The sequence below is a fragment of the Sciurus carolinensis genome, chromosome 5, assembly GCF_902686445.1.
Source record: "Sciurus carolinensis chromosome 5, mSciCar1.2, whole genome shotgun sequence".
NCBI lineage: Eukaryota > Metazoa > Chordata > Mammalia > Rodentia > Sciuridae > Sciurus > Sciurus carolinensis.
This window is the reverse complement of record NC_062217.1, coordinates 81,962,832-81,979,921: the sequence shown is the minus strand read 5'-3', so window position 1 is coordinate 81,979,921 and position 17,090 is coordinate 81,962,832. Positions and strand designations below refer to the sequence as shown.

Below are 17,090 nucleotides of genomic sequence, written 5' to 3'. Positions count from 1 at the left end.
CTGCTCCCTCTCCAGAGTAGATATGGCAGCAGACTGAGTTGACCCCCATTCAAACCTGCACTTCAGCAAAACTGTGCTAAGCTCTGCGGTAGGATGAACCATGAAAAGGGATGGATGTTTCTCTCTTTGGAACCGGTTATATCCTTTCCTTTCTGAAGCACTTTAATGATGTCATTTTTTTCTTCTGCCTTGATTTCCCCTTAGAACACACCACTGAGGGACCTTCCTAACTGGTCCTGTAAATACAGGAATTGATCGCTGTCCTTCTGGTCTGTTAAGGGGATAACTTCTCCCTTCTTTAACCTTTGAAAATAAAGACAACAGCCTCATTCTGTGCTTGGAATTAAGTTTCTAAATAACCAGACAGAATTTTACTTAGGTGGCTGTGCTAGAAAGAAATTGAGGATTTCCAGGGCAGTGGTGACAGCCATGAGCCTCAGACCCCATGTATCAGCAGGAACTAAGACAGTGTAAATGGGTCTGAGCAGCAGGGTCTAAATGAACATCTTTTCCACATCCTAAACTTTTGTCTTCTCTCATTTGTGTGTGCACATTCACCTCTAAACTCTTGCTTCTGCTCTTTAGGTCACTCTTGGTGGCTGAGTCCTGTGCACATCCTGGGTTATTGTTAGCACATCCTAGTTATTGTAGGTGTTGGACTGAGCTCCTGGTGGTGTCTACCTAGTCGAGTCCATGTTTAATAGTAGTTTGCATCATCCCTGGGATGTGTATAACTGCATGGCCTCGGGTACCTCACTGGTCCCTAAAATGGGTCTTGATAACAAACCCCTTCACCAACTCACCTCATTGCACCTCTAGAAAAACAGCAGAATGTTTGAAGTCATTGAGACATTACTTAGGACCATAACTTCCTAAAACTCAAATGATAATTTTGTAATTTTAAGAGTTTTTGAGAGTGTCCTTTTGCAAGCATAAGGCCCTGGGTTCAATCCCCAGCACCGCAAAAAAAAAAAAAAAAAAAAAAAGTTTTTGATAGGTGTCTACACTCATAGTTGTTTTTCTTTAATCTGTAAATATATTTATATTTCTTAATTAAAACCTTTTATCTTTACTAATGTATTAGCTTTTTCTTACAATTAAAAATATCTGAGATAATCAACTTATAAAGAGAAAAAGTTAAATTTGGGTTCACAGTATTGGAGGTTCTTGTCCATGATCCTCCACGGATCCTTGGCCCCATTTGCTTTGGGTTCTTGTTGAGGTCGCACCTCATGGTAGATATACATGGCAGAGAAAGCCTTCTTGTCTCATGGCCAGAAGGAAAGAGAGAGGAAGCAGCGGGGTCCCACTGTCCCCTTCAAGGGCATACCCTTAATGTCAAAAAGACATCCCTCCAGCTCCAGGCCTCGCCACTGAAAGCTCCCACCCGCTCCCAATAGTACCACCCTCAGGACCAAGCCTTCAATACAGGGGTCTTTGAGACATTCAAAATTCAAACCATTGTAGTGTTTTCAGACATTTTTGTTGTCAAGGTTGTTTTTGTGGCGCTATTGTGGGATCTTTCTTATTTTGCATTGGGATTAAGAAAGGAAGGGCAGAAGAGGATGGGGGTGGGAGAGGGAGGAAGAAAGGAGGGAGAGAAAGAAGGAAGGGCACTACCCCAATGAGAAGCTGGAAAAGTGGCTGCTGGAGGACAAGTAGAGGGCTCTAGTGTGGTTTCAGTGGCCAGGAAAGCGTCCCTCTAAAGAATGGTCTGAGCACGGGAGCAAGGTACATAGGCCAACAATTGGTAGAAGGGGAAATTGGTGTGAGGGCAGGTGTGCATCCAAAAGAGCGCTTAAAAGAAATCTTGTCTGATAGAAAATAGATTCACCAAGGAGCTAAGAAACACCCAATAGGAAACCAACTAAAGGGCCTCAGGCACAGCTCCGTGATACACAAAGAACATCATTTTACAACTATGGCGGGACTCAGTGAGCACAGGACAAACTGCCTGCTCCCTACCAGGAACTAATGAAGGTTAAATTTCCTCTTAAAAGGATGCAACAGTGCCAGGAGTGGTGGTGCATGCTTGTAATCCCAGCAACTACAGGGGCTGAGACAGGAGAATTGCAAGTTCAAAGACAGCTTTGGCAATTTAGTGAGACCCTGTCTTAAAATAACAAAAACAAAAACAAAGGCTGGTAGCCTGGTGGTAGAGAGCCCCTGGGTTTAATCCCCAGTACTAAACAAAACAAATGAACAAACAACAAAAACAATAAGACAAACAAAAACTAAACTAACTCAGTTTAAATAGTGACACTTAATAAAATTTGGGGGAATACAGGAATGGAAATAGTCATCGTTTCATGAACTGATAATAGGTAAGTTTGGAATTAATAAAACCCAGCATTTTAGATGTAAAGAGGATAAAATAGAAATTGTTAGACTTTATAATATTAAAGCAGAGATGAAATTTTATTGAGTCTGATAAGTTATTTTTATAAAGTTTCCTCCCTAAAATACTGGATTAAATGTGGCCAGTAATTATCAGTCAAGGAAATAGGACTGAGAGGGAGGTATCAGAGCAGAGTCTAGCACTTTCACTGAGGCACGTTCACTGTCCCGGGGTTACCTAGAGTTTTTCAAAGTCTTAATCTTTTTTTTAATCCCCTTGTGGTACAGAGGATCACACCTGGGGTGCTTTACACTGAGTTCCATCCCCAGCACCCTCCCCCACCTTTTACTTTAAGTTTTGAGACAGGGTCTTGCTAAGTTGCTGAGGCTGTCCTTAAACTTGCACCCCTCCTGCCTCAGCCTCCCAAGTGGGTGGGATTATAGGAGTGTGCTGTCACAACAGGCTCACCTTTTATGTCAGTGATAAATCAACTTGAGAAATGCATGAATGATTGATTTAGACATTTAGACATTTGAGAAAAGTTGTGTTTGTGATTAATGGAGAAACACACTTGTGAGCTTGTTTATCATATTTAAGCATTGAAGCAGTACCCAAAATATCCTCACATAGTAAGTCTTATTCAAATCAAAAAGTATTTATGGACCATTTCTCCTAATGTGTCAAGCAGTTACCTGTATACAGAGTGTGGATGAAGGGATGCATTCTACTATCTGTTTTCTGTTTCCAAGGAATATGCCATCTGGCTGGGGAGATAAGACCTGGACATGGGAAAAGGAAGTGATAGAAAATAAATGATATTCCAAGACAATCATGAAAGTGCCTATAAGGCAGAATTAATTGTTAAAGGGGTTATGAGGATGATAAATGATTATTTACCCTCAGAATAGATGAAAGTTTGTCCAGGTGGGGTGTCCTGAGCATGGAGACCTTTTGTCTCTTGCTTTTCCATGGTTAGTCTTTCCTAGTTAATGATATTTCATAACAGCTGTGTTTTTTTTTGTAAGAGAACTTCAGAGGAAGTCTGTGTGCTTTGGGAGAGAAAAAGGATTCAGACAGGTCAAGGTTGGGGAGGAAGGGTCAGAGATAAAAAGGTTGTTCCCTTAGATCCAATTCACCATATTCTGGAGTTTGGGGTATCATTTTCTGAGCCCCAACAGTGAAATGAGAGAATGGAATGAGTCATGGAGATAATGTTCTGACTTTGGCAGAACTGGTAAATCAGAGAGGAAGAATCTGATCTGAGGTTTTGTTTTAATTTTATTATGTATAAATCCATATTAATAAATCCTGCCTCCTCCTCTACATTCCTACCTGAATTCTTATGTACCTATTCATTCTTTGTCCATAATCTTCATCTGCCCATTCATTCTACATTTATATACCCATTTCCATCATCTATCTATTTTATTTATTCATTATTTATTAATATTTGTTGAAGGCCTCCAGTGTACTAGGCTTTGAGCTATGATCAGGTTAAACAAATTAAAACTCATAATCCCTGCTCCCAAGAAGTTCTTCGGGGTCTTGTGGAAGAAACTGCAAGAAAATTGCTAATGAACGAAAGCAGTTATCATATATGGTTATAATTACTTTACATTTTTATTGACTTCCCATGTGGGTCTTTGAGGGCAGGAATCTCACCTTGCCTTGAATATCATTAAGACTTCAATGAATTTCAAAGATTAGTTTGAGTTGAAGTTCTTTAGATACCTTTTGGTATCTTGTAAGTATGCCTGTTGAAGTTCTTGCACTTGCAATTTGTCATTCAGAGGTCATGGAAAAGTAATCTTGGTCATAGTGGAGACCATCCTTAAGAGGATGCCGGGCTCAGGGGAAATGACAGCATGTAACAGTCACATTGTCCCTGTTGAGTGTTTGTGGTTTAAAGAAAATGGTTTGGAAAATGCCAGTAGGCATCAATCTGTCATAATGTGCAATAAGCAAGTACATGAATTGAAAAATAAAACTATCAAATTCAATTGCACCAAAATGGATGGTCAAAGGTGGCCAGGATGTCCCTGGATGTACCCCATTAGTGCTGAGTCCATGTAATATGAGTGCAGCATTCCCGGGTCCCCTTCTATTGAACAAAGTGTTCATCGCTGATCTCATAGACTTGATAGAAGCCAGTGACTGAGAGTAAACACCACCCCAGCAGATTCTTGATACTGCAGTCAGAAGAGGATTCTGCTTTTACTGCTTTTCCACACACCATGCCTTTCCTTTGTACACCAGCACATGTCCATCCTGGACCAAATGTCCCTTCCTCCTTGAGGCCCTTCCATGGCTGATCAAAATGGAGGACTTTGCTTTTTTTGCACCACTGTGGCACTTTGTACCATTTTTTCATTTGTGGTTGCTTTTTTTTTACCTTCTGAAAATTATTCACGTAATTTTTCACAACTCTATTGACTTTCATTGTTTTGAAGGAAGAGTCTTAGATTCATTTCCTTGTACACATGTCTTGACTGTAATAGATGCTCAATGCACAGTTATGGACAATTTAAATAAGGCAATAGGGTTAATTGGGAGAAGTTCATGCTTTTACATCAGGCAAACACTGAGGCTGAATTTCCAGATGCTGGTCATGAGATCTTGGGAAAAACTAAGAAACTTCTTAAAGACAGTCCACCAACCTATAAAACAGGAATGCGATCTCAGAATCATTGAGAGGAACTAGACAGTCTGCAAACTGCCTAGCTTTTGATAGTTCTCCCATAAATGCAGTTCTTTTTGCTTGGGTTGTCATATAATTAAGTGAATGATCAGTATAACTATCATCACCTTATAAATGCATCTTAAAAACTGTTTGCAAAGGCTAAGGGTATAGCCCAAGTATAGCATGTACAAGTCCCTGGGATCAATTTCCAGCACAAAACAAACAAACACACACCACCAGAATACAAAGGTTCTGATGGATAGTTTCTGTTTCCTAAGTCTACTTCATGGACTGTAGCTGTAGTGGGTTGTCCTTCATTGTGTGATTAAACAGGGTGTCTTCCTATCTGATCTTTGGCAGGCTAAGATATAGATGCGACCATCCCAGGGAAAAGAAGAGCTCATTATAGTTGAGCAATGATAACAGAGAAGTTGGATTCAGGCAGGCATCCTCAAGGATGTTGCTTTAGGATAATTCATTAAGCCATACATTTGCTTTGTGGTTTTCCTTCCATGTTTATATTTAATTTTAAAATAGAAAAAAAAAAGTGAAAAAAAAAAAAGTAAACCAAAACCCAAGACAAAAGAAAAATCCAGGTCTGACTGGAATGCACAGTCTTAAAGCAAACTGTGCCCCCTGAGCCTGAGAAAGAACCAGTCAGAATAGGCAGATAAAGAAAAGATGACCACTGGCCAGGCTGGTGACGCAGTTCAGGTCTAGGCTTGCCAGACCTGTGAAGAGAACCAAAATGCGTTACTATAAAATATGCCTCTTTGTCATGAAAATAATTTTGAACTGAAAGCAATTAAGAAATAGTAGATGCAGAAAAAACACTGCTCGCTATCTGGCTAAGAGCAGAACATAAATACCCATTTGTAAAGGTGCCTCCCTCTTGTACAGTGGAGAGGAGACACTCTGAATCACCTGAGACAACTGTGGACTTTTATCAGCCCAGAGCACTGAGGGGTCTGGTGACAAATTGTACTAAACAACCCTTATTTTCCATTGGTTTCCCATATATTTACCTTCCTATAATTACTGCTCTTAGCAATGCTCCCTTTCCTTTTCCCTTTGCCTAATTGAAAGTTCCACAAATTATTATTATTTGTTGAAGTGGTGTATAGCCTTTCTGGCCTATATGATTTTGAGGAATCTTCTTTATTTCATGTATATATGAAAGCCTCTGTTACACATAAAAATATTAACATCAGCTGTGTGTGGTGGTGCACGCCTGTAATCCCAGCGGCTCTGGAGGCTGAGGCAGGAGGATTGTAAGTTCAAAGTCAACCTCAGCAATTTAGTGAGGCCCTGAGCAATTTAATGAGACCCTGTCTTAAAATAAATAAAAATGGGCCAAGGATGTGGCTCAGTGGTCGAGAGTTCTGGGTTCAATTCCTGGTACCAGAGTAGGGGAAAGAAAAATAACATCAAATAAAATTGACTTCCTTTTCTCCTGTTACTCTGCCTCTTGTCAGTTTAGTTGGCAGGGCCCCAGCTGTGGAACCTCGGAGGGTAGAGGAAAAGTACTTGGCATTCTCCTGGCTGCCCTTCAGTAGGTCCCTCGGCCATCTGTGTGATGTGTCTGCTCCAGAAGCTTGTTACCAAAACAAGGGACTTTGCCTTGGGTCTGAGGGAATGCAGTCTTTTAGGACAATGACCTTGGTGGTCTGCTTGGCATCCTCACCTCCAGCTCTGTTGCTTTTGCCTCTAGTATCGTGGGATAATTTGCCCTTGAGTCCAGGTAGCCTTCAGTCACACAGGTGCCCTTGGACACATTATTACCTTCACGTTCCCAATGTTTCACTCTCTTTTGTAGCTGAAAATTTGGTGTTTTTAACACTGACTAAGCTGTAGGTGAAAGCCTGCCATTAGCAAGTCTGCATGTCCTTGTCCTTCTACTTTCAGTCCAGGTGACTGTGGAGCAGGTTCACTGTGACCCAGACTTAACACTTGGGCGGTGCCATGCAGTGATATCAGTCCCCTTGTACAGGTCTGTTGGGACAATGATCACAAAACAGGTTGAGCAAAGCAACTTTATTACTCATGGATAGGCAGCGAGGGTCAGCAGAGGTCTGAGATCCAGGGTGAGACGGTCCCCTGAGGCTCAGGAAAGCTGCCTGGGCTGATGGGGTCTTGTCTGCACCTGCCTCACTTGCCCTGACACTGACAGATCCTGAAAGGGTGCTGAACCCTGATTTTATACCCAGAGGCAACAGGAATCCCTGGGCAAAATATTGCCTGCCATCCTATCCCAGGAAGGAGAATAGAGACCATCCTATTCCAGCCAGTTCCTCCTTATCTCAGGACATTGCATTCCCAGCACATTCTTATCTTTGAGAACTACATGTGAGAAAGAGAAGAGCTTACCTCCAAGGCCACCCAGCAATGTTTCCTGCAGTAACTTTGGAAATGGCTTGTTCCTTTCTTACCAGACCTTATGGAAGCCCACTTAAGTCACCCAAACTACCAAGATGCTGATTCTTTGTATGGGATCCTAAAAACCCATCTTCTATGAACATATGGTCAAAATACCAATTTGCAGAGGTCCCTGTCAGCCTGCCTGTTGTGCTGCCATTAAAGGTTTACAACTTCCTTATCAGGGTGGAGAACGGGGGGCTGTCTCTGCTCCTCACCCATCTTGGCTCAGTACATGTTCACATGGCAGGATTAGCAACTTGCAACATCCCACTTCTAGAGACATATTTTTCTTCATCAGGATTCTTTTTTATATAACTTCCTTGAACTTTCCCTTACAATTAATCATTACACTCCTAGTGTACAATTACCTGATTGTCATCACTGTAGGGCATCAGGTGAATGAAGCAGCTCATGCCCCCTCTGCTTTACTACTATGTCCACAGTGCTTGGCATCCAGTAGATGTTCAATAAACATTGTTGGTTGATTGTCCTTTGATAAAATTTCTGGTGATACAAATTTGAGTGACACTTGCTCTCTGTCCTTAAAGAATTCAGGAGGGAAGAATTTGTTTATGTAATTACTTCCAATACAATGTGATAAATTCTCTCAAAAACTATGGATAAGGTTGAGAGGTGACAGAGAAGAGGAGAGTGCCCATTTTTCTTGGGGTGGGAGTGACCACAAAACACACAAGAGCAAGTAATGCGATCTGCCATGAAGTCATAGATTTGAAAAGAAATGACAGGTGACAGATATTATAAAACTTACGCTTTGTACATCACACAGACACACACACACACACACACACACACACACACAATTACTTTTCTTAGTCTTTGCTTGAAAAGTTTGCTGCAGTTCATAGCAGTGACCACCAAATACCAATTTGCAGACTAACTGAGGCATATGGGACCTGGGTATCTGTTCTGCACATTTAACCAGCTCCTCAGGGGATCTGACACAATGTCTAGCATGGGGACTCAGTGCACAGTGTGGTTCTCAAACTGAAACATGCATCAGAGTCACTTGGAAGTTTAATAAGTGCAGATGGCTGGGTTCTACCCTCAGGGGTTCTGAGTCAAGGAGATCTGGGGTGATACTAAGGATTTGCATTATTAATAAATTCTCAGGTGCTGCTGCTGCTGACCTGTGACCACACTTCGAGCATCATTAGTATCTAGGAAGAGCCCAATTGCTTGGCACTTCTGAGGAATGCAGTGTTCCATATGAATGACTTATCCAGATGAATGAAGCTTATCTCTCCAAATGCTGAACCTTTATTTCTTTAAATCATATTTAGAGAACCCTTTTTAAAATAAATGTTCCTTTCTTTGCTTTCTTAACCAGAGGATTCTGAATATCATTAAGCCCTTTCTTGGTGATTCAGCATTATCATAATGATAATGACTTTGTATAGAAATGTACATGGGGAGGGATGGGGTGGGTTGGTGGTGTTGGTGGTGGTAGTAGTCAAACCATTTAATCTCAGACAGCCTGAGGCTACACCAGTCAGCGCAGACTCCTCTTAGAAGGGAGAAGAAAGGTTCTGAGGGCTTCTGTGCTTTGACAGGCACTAACCTAGTATTTACTGGCTTATGAGAAAGCCTTGGGGGCCCGGGGAAGGTGTCTGAGGAGGCTGAGTCTTGGGAGACCACCAAAGTGCTTGAGATAGTGATTGTTTACCTGCTAATACAGAGGCATTTGAATACTTCAGCTTTCTATTCCTACAACAAAATACCTGAGGTCATCAACTTATAAATAAGAAAGTTGTATTTTGGTTCACAGTTTTGGAGATTTCAGTTCATGATTAAATGGCCCTGTTGCTTTTGGGCCTGTGTCAAGGCAGCATATCAATGGTGGAAGTGTGTGGTGGAGCAAAACTGTTCACTTCATGGTGGCTGGGAAGTGAAAGAGAGGAAGAGACGAGAGAGTCCCATAGTCCCTGCAGGAGTACACCCTCAATGACCTCAAATTTCCCACCTCTTAAAGTTTCCACAACCTCCCAGAAGTGCCAAGCTGGGAAGTAAGACTTTAAACATAGGCTTTGGGGGAACATTTTTAGATCTCAACTATCTCACGTACTGTGGTACTATGCTTGTCAAGAAAGAAAGTACAAAACAATAAAAATTACCTGCCATTCAAGTAGCTCTGAATAAAGCCCTGAGCTGTCATTTATCATTAACTCTTATTAATCCATAAAGTCACTGTCAGGCTTCTGGGTTTCCCAGAGCTGGAGCAGGCACGTATGAGCCTGCCTGTCTACTGGAAAGTGATGTGGGCCCTTGACTTTTCTGGGACTCTGTACTCTTTTGGTAAAATCTAAATGCATTCTTGCCTTATAATATTGTCGGATAGGGAGGATAAAAAGGACAAAGTATAGAAAACCTCTTTAAAATAGTCAAATGTTATACAAAGGAAAGGGGTTATTATTCATTCTACAGCTAAAAAGAAGTGACATTTCTTTTTCTTGTTTTCTTGATGGTATGTGATAAGAAATGTTTCTATCTATTAAGTTACAAATTTGGTCTGAAAAAAAGGCCAGCGGCAATATTCCTAATAAATGCTTGCTCAGGATATAGTTAGGTGGCTTTTGTTTCCCTTAAGTGACAGACAAAAGCATTTTTTTTCCTCCAAAAATAACCATTTTTCATTACTTTTCTCTTGCTTCAAGCTCTTCCTTTTTTTAGCAATGAATAAAATTTAGGTTAGATTGTGAGTGACAGAGATTAGTGTTTGTTGGTTCTCAGGGGAGCTGGGAAGCAGTAATGAGAGCAAGGTGTCAGCTACAAATAGGCTTTGTGATCATCAACCCTCTGTGTGTTAGGGAGCACATGTCTTTCTGCATGGATGAAACGATAGGACGGATTCAAACAAAGGTCTTTTAAAAATAACTTCTGTGCTGGTTTGCCCTGGCCCTGGCTCCTAGGTCAGCACCAGAACAAGTATATGACCTCTTGGTTCTGTCTCTTCCTTTCTTTTCCTATTTAGGAGGGAACACCTGAGTCAGGCTGGTCGCCAATGAAAAAGACCCATGGGAAACACAGCAGCTATGGTATGAATGTTTGTGTCCCTCCAAACTCATGTTGTTGAAGCTTAGTCCCCAATGCAACAGTGTTAGGAGGTGGGGCCCGTAGGCAGTGATGAGGTCCTGAGAGTGGTGTGAGTTTACTGTCTCAGTGTGTTTAGGCTGTCACGACTAAATACCTTACACAGGGTAGTCGATAAATGATTTCTCAATGTTCTGAAACCTGGGAAGTCCAAGATCAAGGTTCTGGAAGATTCCAATAGCCTATTTCCCTACCAATTTGATTCCAAACATTTGTGGAGCCATGAGCAGTGTAGCCTAGCCTCTTCCCCTGAGGGACAGTAGTACCTCCCAGTAACACTTTTGGCAAAATAGTGAGGATCTGCCCTTGAGCAACGTAGCTCAAGCTCCCAGTAATCTCTGAAGAGGAGAGGGTTCAAATGCTTGTGACTAGCCAAAGGAAACTGCAGTTAGAATATCAGGAAAAATCCCTATAATGCCTGAATCCCTATAATCCCAGGTTTTTTTCCTCTTTCCTTCCTACTGCAGCGACTACCTAAAAATGTGTTATCGAGTCATGACTCATTCATCTATTCACTCATTCTTTCACAAAAAAATATTTTGAGGACTTAGCTTCCAAGGCATGACCGGTACTAAGAAACCAAAAGTGAACTAAATGGGAGTTTGGTTCTATGGGGACAATATGGCATATGCTATAACAGAACCAGGTCCGTACATTAGTGCGAGCTCTAAAGAAGGACAAATACATCTTCCTGGGAGTGCAGCAGGGACAGAGCAGGCTCGCAGAGGAGGTGGCATTTGAGTCTAGTCTGGAGTTGACTTTGTCCAGGTGGTTAACAATGAGACCACACTGAGATCTCCTTCTGCCTCTCCCATATCACCTCCTTCTCTGAACTCTTCTTGTTCTTCAAGGGCCAGGTTCTGGGGTAAAGAGTTGATGAACCAGTTTTGCCACTTTTCTCAGAAAATATACCATCTCTTCCAACCATGGTATTTTTTATTTAAACAACACCATTGTCTAGCTAATGCCTCAACCCAAACAGTGGCGTTAAGTAATGGTGGGTTGTATTTTCAGACTGCCAGATGGTCTTGCCACCAAGGTGGTTACCCTCTCTATTGGCTCTGATCTTTTGCCACAGTTTCCAGATTCTGGGCAGCCACAGCATTGTTGAGAAAGTACACTTGCGTGGCCTTCAGGATTTTAAGGGCCTGTTAAAGATACCATAATTGGATTGGATTGGGATCTGCTGAGGGGATCATCTGAGTCTCTGTGTCATACTAATATTCTCAGTATCAAGGCAAGGTGACACTATAAAAAAGATTGTATCACTCAACCATTTCAACTAAGAAAACTGATGGTTTGAGAAGAGAACAGACATCCCATCATGGATGTATAATATTTTTATGAGGCTATTTAAAAGAAAAATAAAACTTACATAACTCTTTCTAGGAAGTCCTATTTCACATAAAAGAAGATCTTTTAAAAATTCCTATATAAGGTTTTGTTTCTAGACTGTATTTTTTGCAAGTTAATTTTAATGAGATGATAAACAGAGTTTTGCAGAAAGTACTTTGAAAGCCATGATATTTTCTCAGGCCTGTATGGATTCTAGGACATAAAGGTACACAGTAAATATATGTTAAACAAATAAATGAGAGAATGAATGAATAGAAGTTTCCCTATGATTGCACTGTCAAGTTCAACGTTATGGTGGCAGTCACAGTTCTCTGATTTTGAATTAAAGCTGGGGACTGTCTTGCCCAATCAGTACTTACAGAAGCACAAACAATAAAATTAAGGAATACCTGCTGACTTCCCCTCTTCTTAAGTTCTAACTATTCTTAGATGTAGTAGAATCTGTCTTTAGAGGCAGGATTAATAACTTTCATTACCCAGAACAATCCAGAAATCGTACATTCATATAAGTGAAGGGAATCACCTAATGAGTGATCCACAGTATTTTTCTGTCCACTTATAGATGCAACTCTGGCTCTTTCTTGCAGGCTTCATTTACCTGGTTAATCCTAGGAAGAGAGGAAGCACCCTCCTTTCCAAGGAGCTTTACTGAGCTCTGATGCCCAAAAGCTAACATCATGATCGGGTGGTAGTAGAGGGGAGGGTTCCCCATGGAACCTTGAAAGAATAAGTCTCACTTCAGCAGAAATCAGTTGACTCTAAGTTTGGAAGGCTCTGTGGGAATGTGTCACTGATAAATACTTGAGGTTGCATGGAGGGAAAGAGACAGTGTTCTTTGAGGAAGGCAAGAAAGATGCTTCCTTAAGCCTTAATAGTTTGCTTCTTTCCCAGCTTGTCCCCAGGATCTTGAGGAAAAAGAAGCCTAGTTGAGTTTATGCTCCCTAGGAGCATAACCCTAACCCTAACCTTTCCTATCATTTCCAAGGGTTTAAACCCAGGAAATAGGGAAACATTTTTTAAAAGCCAAAATCTTCCAAATGTTTGTGTTTTGGAAAGTACAATTTGCTTTAGTTATGGTAATACTGAAACATAATCTAAAAGAGAAACTTGAATCCCAAATATCCAATGAAGTTATGGAGAGTAAGAGAAAAAGCTATGTTCTCACTGCCTGTAGAGTTTTCTTTGGTATGGAGTCTAAGGAAATGGCTCTCATGTTGGCAAATAGGACTTATTAATTTAGAGAAGGATTATACAAACACATTATGAGGAAAATAGTAAGCAGCTCTTTTTTTTTATGGAAAAAATTCTCATTTTTATTATTATTATTATTATTTTTACGTTTACATAGGGTAATGATGTTTATTTTTTGGAATTTCACAGGCCTGGTGTAGCTCCATGGCAGAGTGCTTGCCCATCATGTGCATGTGCAAGGCCCTGGGTCCATGTCCAGCACTGAGAATAAAAGAAAGAAAAAGAAATTTCACAGAGGGAAAACGATGGAAAAACCTAGAAGAAAGTGGGTTAAAATGAAAGATGAGTGTCTGCCATCAGGAAGTCTTCCTGCTTAGATTTTCCTGGAAAGTTCTCTGTAGGTTCCCAAAGGAGATTGCAATCTTTCCTCCGGGAAGTAACATAGATGAGTCAGTCAATTTGCAATGGAAGGTTGGAAGATAACACATTGGTTCCAAGGGGGAGCCTAGATGGGTAGGACAGGGACTCTGACTCTATGACCTCTCAAAGACATTCACTCAGGAGAAGGAATCAGTCTTCTAACAGTTTTAAAAAATAAATGTGTTAAGAATATTCTGTCTTCACAATTTGTAATTGGCCAGCTCACATTCATTAACATCAGCCTTCTTTCCTCCTGTCCATTTACATCGCCTTTTCCTGAACTCTGGTCTCTGGAACTGAGCCTTATACCAATGTCTTCTTTTGAATTTTTATCACTTACGTTGGGGATTGAATCTAGAGGTGCTTCACCACTGCACTATATCCTCAGTCCTTTTTTATTTTTTATTTTTATTTATTTATTTTTTAATTTTGAGACAGGGTCTTGTTAAAATGCTTTAGGGCCTTACTGAAAATGGTCTCAAACTTGCAATTCTCATGCCTCAGTCCCTCAAGTCACTGGAATCACAGGCATGTACCACTACACCCAGCTCAGTGTCTTCTTAAAAAAAAAAAAAAGTCCCTATTTTAGAGTAGTTGTAAGTACACAACAAAACTGAGTGGAAAGAACAGAGTCTACCTACCCCTTGCATCCTACTCTCCCTGACAATCAATACTCCAAACCAGAGTGGTACATTTTTATTATGATCAAAGAACTAAGAGTGTCACATTCATCACTAGAGGTCCATGGTTGTCTCTTAGTTCTTGTACATTCTATGGGGCTTTTCTTGGCGGGGGTGGTGTCCCTGGGGTTGAACTCTGGGGCACTCGGCCACTGAGCCACATCCCCAGCCCTATTTTGTATTTCATTTAGAGGCAGAATCTCACTGAGTTGCTTGGTATCTCACTTTTGCTGAGACTGGCTTTGAACTCATGATCCTCCTGCCTTACTGTCTTGAGCCACTGGGATTTCAGGCGTGTGCCACCATGCCCAGCATATTCTATGGGTTTTTGACAAATGTAAGAGGACATGTATCCACCATTAAATCATACAGAACAGTTTCACTGTCCAAAAAATTGCCTGTGCTCCACCAATTCAATCCTTCCTCCTTCCTATAAACCCCAACAACCACTGATTGTATTACTATCTCTATAGTTTTGCCTTTTCCAGAAAGTCAGAGTTGGAATCCTACAGACAGCAGACTTTTCACATTGGTTTCTCTCACACCAGTAATAGGCATTATTCCATGCCTCTTCTTCCATATCTTCTAATGACTTAATGACCCATTTCTTTTTAGTGTCAAATAATATTCTAGCCCCTCATCCAGACCCTTCTCAACTCTCAGGTTGCCTCCTGATACAGAGACAGAAACACAGGATATATAGTTGCCTGGAGGGCCAATGTCCCTTGGGCACTGAATTTGAGAAAAAGTCACCCATGAAAAGCTGGTGTGGTGGTACATGCCTGTAATCCCAGCTACTTCAAAGGCTGAACCAGGAGGATCACAATTTTGAGGCCAGCTCAGCCATTTAGCGAGACCAGTCTCAAAATAGAAAATAAAAAGGGCTTGGGATTAGCTCAGTGGTAGGATTCAATTCCCTCTGAACTGCAAAAAAAGAAAGAAAAGAAAGAGAAAAAAAAAATAAATAAAGGAGTTGCCCATGGAGAAAAGCCCCATCCCTTTAAAGCTCTGCCCATGAGGACATTTTGAAGTTGTTGATCCTGTTAGGGGAAGACCTACTTTATTTGCATGATCATATTGTCCTGCCTTTGGAACAGACTGGAACAGTCTCCTGGTTTCAGACTCTGAACTCACAGGAGCAGAAGGATTGGAACTTATATCCTCTCTTGCCTCTTCCACAGCTCCTCCTCTGCTGACCTCCACTTTCTGTCACTGCTGGTGTTCTGTTGTCACTGCCACTTTCAGGCTCCCCACAAGGTGGCCTCTGTTCCAGGAGCTGTACTCTTTTATTCTTTCTTTTTTTTTTTGTGCGGTGCTGGGGATCGAACCCAGGGCCTTGTGCTGGCAAGGCAAGCACTCTACCGACTGAGCTATCTCCCCAGTCCCGAGCTGCACTCTTGTTTGGGATGATGTGGGCAGGTCTGGGCGTAGGCTGGATTTGCCCCTGTAGGATTGGTGCAGTCGGTCTAATTTTATTGATGTGCAGCTGGTGTCCTTCCTGGCCAAAACAAGAATGCTCCACTGAAGCGAGAGGAAGTCCTTTCTCCTTCAGTGTTAAAATCTTGACTCAGGATCCCAAATAAGTTGGCCATACCCTCTCAGGTTCCTGTGGGACAGGATGGAGGGCAGCCAAGACTTCTACATGGTTTGCTGTGGCAGGGTCACTCACATTGACATATTCATTTTGCTGAAAGTCATTTTTATTCTGTCTTCGATCACTGAACGTACAGGTTTTAATACAACAAAGTAAAAATTTGCAAAGTATTGTATGAGCGTCTTATTAATGAGTGCTATTTATTGGTTATGCATACTAAGCCATTGCCTTAAACTTTTCCCTTTCCCCAAATAATCTTGGACTTATTTTAAAAAACTGTTTAATTAGAGAATCCTCCTATCACTTATGCTTTGGAAGTTCTCTTTTGGTTCCTTAATGGATAGTTCAAAGAAACTAATTTTATATCTAATAATTTAAATTTCTGATTATAGATGCAGAACAATACTATGATCCTCTTGGAATGCTGTAAAAGGATCAGCTTAAATGTAGGAATAATGAGCTTTTTGCAACCCTGTGAAGAATTATAATAATACTTTGAGAAAAATTGTTATGATGCTTGATTTTAGTACCTTCAATTATAGGTTGCAAATTCATGTATTGTTTCATGGAATCATAATTCGAAAGTCTCCTCTTTATTTTCTTGTACTAGTATATGTTCTTTTCTATTTTGATCTTCCCGTAAAGCTCTCTTTTTCTGCACACAATTTCTGGAAATAACACTACTGGCTAGACCAGCAAACCAGCATTCATCTCTTCTTGGCTGTGATGCACACTATCTACCAATGTATTGACAAAGTCTGCAGGCTTAGTAATGATGTCTATTGTGTCTATTTACAGAAAAGGAATTTTCTGGGTTTCATTTCCTTTTGGGGAGGAAGGGGATGATTATATTTTTATATAACCTTGAGTGTAATTATGTTGAAGCATGAAAAATATAAAACAAAAAGACAAGATCTGGGACATCCGGGACTGAAGATCTAAGATTAAAGATTCCAAATACCATAACAAATATCCAAGCTGAAATAAGAAAAATATGGCAAAATGAATAGTCTGGAAGGGTCTATGGAATGGAAAAAAATATGATTCAAGAGAATGATAATTTCTTATTTCAGGTTCTTGAATGGATTCATCATGTGCAGAAAAGAGAAAATGTTATAGCAGGCACCATGAAACTTGACCAAATGTGGTCCCTTTCATAAACAGAGAGGAAAACTGGGGAGCAAATGGGGAAAAATTAATGTACACCAATGAAATAGAGGTATTGGGTAACAGTAAGAATGTTACGCCGTGTGTAAGTTTTGCCAACAGAGGTAATAGAACTTTTGCATTGAACCAAGTGATAAT

The 17,090-nt window shown here is 40.8% G+C and overlaps 1 protein-coding gene across 1 annotated transcript in view; it reads left to right on the top strand.

The window, feature by feature from the left end:
* Positions 1–17,090, top strand: part of Atp8a2 (ATPase phospholipid transporting 8A2) — a 651,599-nt gene that overhangs the window by 14,425 nt on the left and 620,084 nt on the right. The gene's annotated exons all lie outside the window — the stretch shown is intronic.